At 36.7% G+C, this 5,987-nt stretch overlaps 1 pseudogene; it reads right to left on the reverse strand.

The window, feature by feature from the left end:
- Nucleotides 1-5,319: 5,319 nt before the first annotated feature.
- LOC132020401 (large ribosomal subunit protein eL33-like) lies at nucleotides 5,320-5,764 on the reverse strand (annotated as a pseudogene).
- Between the last annotated feature and the right edge of the window lie 223 nt (nucleotides 5,765-5,987).

Genomic DNA, 5,987 nt, shown 5'->3' on the forward strand with positions numbered 1-5,987 from the left:
ATGCTGGGATCATGACCTGAATCGAAGGCAGCCGCTTAATGACTAAGCCACCCAGGTGCCCCATCTCCTTTTTTTAAATTTAAATTTTAATCTTTTTATTTATTTTCTAAAAGTTTTTATTTTAATTTCCCAGTGCTCATTGCAACAAGTGCTCTCCTTAATCCATATTCCCTATTTTGCCCAATCCCCACCTCCTTCCCCTCTGGTAACCATCAGTTTAGTTTGTTCTCTTGGTTTGTCTCTCTTTTTTCCCCCCTATGATCTTTTGTTTTTGTTCATTCTTCTTCTTTTTTTTTTTTAAGGTCTTATTTGTTTATTTGAGAGAGAGAGAGCATAAGCTGGGGCAGGGACAGAGGGAGAGGGACAAGCAGTGTCCCCACTGAGCTGGGAACCCAACACAGGGCTCGATCTCGGGACCCTGAGATCATGATTGGAGACAAAGTCAGATGCTTAACCAATTAAGACATCTAGGCACTGTGGTTTTTTGTTTGTTTGTTTGTTTTGTTTTTTCTTAAAATCTACATAGGAGTAAAATTGTGTGGTATTTGTCTTTCTCTGACTGATTTATCTCTCTTAGTTTTATACTCTCTAGCTCCATCTGTGTCATTGCAAATGGCAAGATTTCATTCTTTTTTATGGCTGAATAATATTCTTCTTCTTCTTTTTTTTTATTTTTTAAAGATTTCATCCACTTCTCTGACAGAGAATGAGATCACAAGTAGGCAGAGAGGCAGAGACAGAGAGAGGAGGGAAGCAGGCTCCACCACCCTGAACAGAGAGCCTGATGCGGGGCTCAATCCCAGGACCCTGAGATCATGACCCGAGCCGAAGACAGAGGCTTAACCCACTGAGCCACCCAGACGTCCCGATATTCTGTTATCTATATATATCTCGCATCTTTATCCATTCATCTATCCATAAACACCTGGGATGCTTCCATAGTTTGACTATTGTACATAATACTGCAATAAACATAGGGGTGAATGTATCCCTTTGAATTAATGTTTTTGTATTTTTTGGATAAATACCCAATAGTGTGATTGCTGGATCATAGGGCAGTCCTATTCTTAACTTTTTGAGGAAACTCCATACTATTTTCCACAATAGTTGTACCAGTTTACATTCCCACCAATAGTGCAAGAGGGATCTCCTTTCTCCACATTCCTGTCAACACCTGTTGTTTCTTGTGTCGTTGATTTTAACCATTCTGACAGGTATGAAGTGATATATCATTGTAGCATTTTTTTTTAAGATTTTATTTTTAAGTAGTTTCTACACCCAAAGTGGGACTCGAACTCACAACCTGAGACCAAGAGTCACGTTCTCCCCCGACTGAGCCAACCAGGCACCCCTCATTGTAGTTTTGATTTGCATTTCTCTGATGATAAGTGATGAGCATCTTTTCACGTGTCTGTTGGCCATTTGTATGTTTTCTTTGGAGAAATGTCTATTCATGTCTTCTGTCCATTTCTTAATTAGATTATTTGTTTTTGGGGTGTTGTGTTTTACATGTTCTTTATATATTTTGGATTCTAACCCTTTTTTTTTTTTTTGATATGTCATTTGCAAGTATCTTCTCCATTTTAAAGGTTGCCTTTTAGTTTTGTTGATTGTTTCCTTCCCTATGCAGAGCTTTTTATTTTGCTATAGTCTCAATAGTCCCTTACTATTTTTGTTTCCCTTGCCTTGGAGGCCTATCTAGAAAAAAGTTGCTAAGGCTAGTGTCAGAGAAATTACAGTCTGTGCTCTCTTTGAAAATATTTGTGTTTTGAGGTCTTCACATTGAGGTGTTTATTTTATTTTATTTTTTTTAAAGATTTTATTTATTTATTTTACAGAGAGAGATCACAAGTAGGCAGAGAGGCAGGCAGAGAGAGAGAGAGGAGGAAGCAGGCTCCTGCTGAGCAGAGAGCCCGATGCGGGACTCGATCCCAGGACCCTGAGATCATGACCTGAGCCGAAGGCAGCGGCTTAACCCACTGAGCCACCCAGGCACCCACATTGAGGTGTTTAATCCATTTTGAATTCATTTTTGTGTATGGTATAAAAAAATGGTTCAGTTTCATTCTTTTGCATGTTGCTGTCCAGTTTTCTCAATGCCATCTGTTGAAGAGACATTCCTTTTCTCATTGGATATTCTTTCCTGCCTTGTTGAAGATTAATTGACCATAAAATTATAGCTTCATTTCTTGGTTTTCTATTCTGTTCCATTGATCTATGTGTCTGTGCTTGTGACAGTATCATACTGTTGATTACTTCAGCTTTGTAATATACCTTGAAGTCCGGAATTGCGAGCCTTCAGCTTTTTTCTCTTTTCCAAGATTGCTTTGGCTATTCAGGGCCTTTTGTGGTTCCACATAAAGTTTAGTATTGTTTGTTCTTGTTCTGTGAAAAATGCTGTTGGTATTTTGATAAGGATTACATTAAATGTGTAGCTTGCTTTGGGTATTATAGGCATTTTAACAATATTTGTTCTTTCAAGCCATGAACATGGGATATTTTTCCATTTCTTTGTGCCATCTTCAATTTCTTTTATCAGTGCTTTATAGTTTTCAGAGTACAGTTCTTTGTTTAGGTTTATTCTTAGGTCTATTATTATGTTTGGTGCAGTTGTAAATGGAATTCTTTTCTTTTTTTTTACCAAAACATTTTTACAAAAGATTTATTTATTTATTTATTTATTTAACATAAGTAGGGGGAAGGCCAGAGGAAGAGGGAGAAAGAATTTCAGGTGGACTCCACACTGAGCTTGATCTCATGACCCTGGGATCATGATGTGAGCCAAAGCCAAGAGCTGGACATTTAACCAACTGAGCCACCCAGGTGTCCCTTGGGATCTTGGGATTGTTTTCTTAATTTGTCTTTCTACTGCTTCATTACTGGTGTATAGAAATGCAACAGACTTCTGTAGATTGATTTTGTACCCTGTGACTTTATTGAATTTATTTTTCAGTTCTAGCAGTTTTTAGATGGAGTCTTTGGGATTTTTATATATAGCATCATGCCATTTGCAAATAGTGAAAATTTTACTTCTTCCTTACCAATCTGGATGCCTTTTATTTCTTTTTGTTTTCTGATTGCTGTGGCTTCTAGTACTATGTTGAATAACTATGGCGAGAGTGGACATCCTTGTCTTGTTCCTGACTTTAGGAGAAAGGCTCTCAGTTTTTCCCCACCAATGATGTTGTTAGCTGTGGGTTTTTCCTATATGGTCTTTATTATGTTTAGGTATGTTACCTCCAAACCTACTTTTTTGGGGATTTTTACCATGAATGGATGTTGTACTTTGCCAACTGTTTTTCCTGCATCTATTGAAATAATCCTATGATTCAAATCCTTTCTCTTATTGATGTGATGTATCACATTGTTTGATTTGCAAATACTGAACCATGCTTGGCAATCCAGGCATAAGTCCACTTGATTGTGGTGAATGATTTTTTTAATGTGTCATTGGATTTTGTTTGCTAGCATTTTGTTGAGGACTGTTGCATCTATGTTCATCAGAGATATTGGCCTGTATTTTTCTTTTTTTGTTGTGTCCTTATTTGGCTCTGATTTCAGGGTAATGCTGGCCTCATAGAATGATTTTGGAAGTTTTCCTTCTTTTTCCTATTTTTTGGAGTAGTTTGAGGAGAGTAAGTATTAACTCTTCTTTACATATTTGGTAGAATTCACCTGTGAAGCCATCTGTCCCTGAACTTATGTTTGTTGGTAATTTTTTTTGGGGGGGGGATTTTTAAATTACTGATTTCTCAATTTCTTTGCTGGTAATTGATCAGTTCAAATTTTTTATTTCTTCCTTTTCATTTTAGTAGTTAATATGTTCTAGGAATTTATCCATTTTGTCTAGGTTGTCCAATTTGTTAGCATATAGTTTTTCATAGCAGTCTCTTATAATTGTTTGTACTTCTGTGCTGTTGGTTGTTAGTTCTCCTCTCGCATTTGTGGTTTTATTCACTTTGTGTCTTTTCTGTTTTTTCCTTGTCTTGTCTTTTTTTTCTTGTCTTTTCTCTTTTTTTCTTGTGATTTTATTCACTTTTGTCTTTGTCTTTTTTCCTCTTTTTTCTGTTTTTTCCATTTGCATGATAATAGAAGTCCTGTAAGTGGTTTATGGGTCCCGTATCAGACTCCTTGCTCAGCAGGGAGTTTGCTTCTCCCTCTCCCTCTGACTGCTGCTTCCCCTGATTGTGCTTGTTCGCTCTCTCTCTCTCTGTTTTTCTCTGACAAATAAATAAATAATAAATTTGTTGAGGCTTATCTTGTGGCCCTAAATGTGATCTGTTCTGGAGAATGTTCCATGTGCACTTGAAAAGAATATGTATTCTGGTGTTTTAAGATGGAATGTTCTGAATGTATCTGTTAAATCCATCTTGTCTACTGTGTCATTCAAAACCTTTGTTTCCTTGTTGATTTTCTGTTCGGATGATCTGTAGGTGAGGGGTTAATGACCCCTACTACTATTGTATTGTTATCAATTAGTCCCTTAAGTTTCTTGTTAACTCTTTTATGTATTTGGGTATACCCATGTTGTGTGCATAAATATTTACAATTGCTGTATCTTGTTGGATTGTCCCCTTTATTATTATATAGTGTCCTTCTTTGTCTCTTGTTACAGCTTTTTGTTTTAAAGTTTACCTTGGTATAAGTATTGCTATTTTTGCTTTCTTGTGACATCTATTTGCATGATAAATTTTCTCTATTCCTTCTCTATCAATCTGCAGGTATCTTTGGTAGGTAGCATATAGATGGGGCTTGTTTTTCAACCATTCTGTTATCCTATGTCTTTTTTTAAAAATTTATTTTATTTTATTATTATTTTTTTATTTTTTTAAATTTTTTATTTTTTATAAACATATATTTTTATCCCCAGGAGTACAGGTCTGTGAATCACCAGGTTTACACACTTCACAGCACTCACCAAAGCACATACCCTCCCCAATGTCCATAATCCCACCCCCTTCTCCCAAACCACCTCCCCCCCAGCAACCCTCAGTTTGTTTTGTGAGATTAAGAGTCACTTATGGTTTGTCTCCCTCCCAATCCCATCTTGTTTCATTTATTCTTCTCCTACCCACTTAAGCCCCCATGTTGCATCACCACTTCCTCATATCAGGGAGATCATATGATAGTTGTCTTTCTCTGCTTGACTTATTTCTCTAAGCATGATACGCTCTAGTTCCATCCATGTTGTCGCAAATGGCAAGATTTCATTTCTTTTGATGGCCGCATAGTATTCCATTGTGTATATATACCACATCTTTTTTTAAAAAAATTATTTATTTATTTATTTATTTATTTATTTATTTATTATACAAGAGAACAAATCTACACCTTTATTTACTTTTCATTAAATTTAAATCCTTGAGGGGTACAGCATCACACGGATTCTGTAGCCAATGGCTTTAGCAGGAAGGTTGCTTCGGAATTAGGCATGAACCATGCCGCTGTTTCCATGAGCACGAGTTACTTTTCCCCAGATTACTCTGGTTTTGTTTGGTTTGCCACCAGGAGTCACTGTGTTGTTCTTTGCTTTGTACACATAAGCACATCTCTTGCCCAGATAGAATTCCGTTTCATCTCGAGCATATACACCTTCGATTTTAAGAAGAGCTGTGTGCTCCCTCTGGTTGCGGAGACCCCGCTTATAGCCAGCAAAAATGTCCTTGGACCACAGCCTTCCAGATATTATTCGCCGTTTTAGAGGAGTCCTGTTCCCAGCAGGCCTCCACAAGCCCCAAGATGGCGGAAAAAAGCTATACCACATCTTCTTGATCCATTCATCTGTTGATGGACATCTAGGTTCTTTCCATTATCCTATGTCTTTTGATTAGAGCATCTAGTCCACTTATATTCAAAGTAATTATTGACAGATATGTATTTATTGCTGTTTTATTCCTTGTTCTGTGGTTGTTTCTGAAAGTTTTTCTTTTTTTTTTTTTTTTTTTAAGATTTTATTTATTTATTTGACAGAGAGAAATCACAAGTAG

The sequence above is a fragment of the Mustela nigripes genome, chromosome 6 (genome assembly GCF_022355385.1).
Source record: "Mustela nigripes isolate SB6536 chromosome 6, MUSNIG.SB6536, whole genome shotgun sequence".
NCBI classification, from domain to species: Eukaryota; Metazoa; Chordata; class Mammalia; order Carnivora; family Mustelidae; genus Mustela; species Mustela nigripes.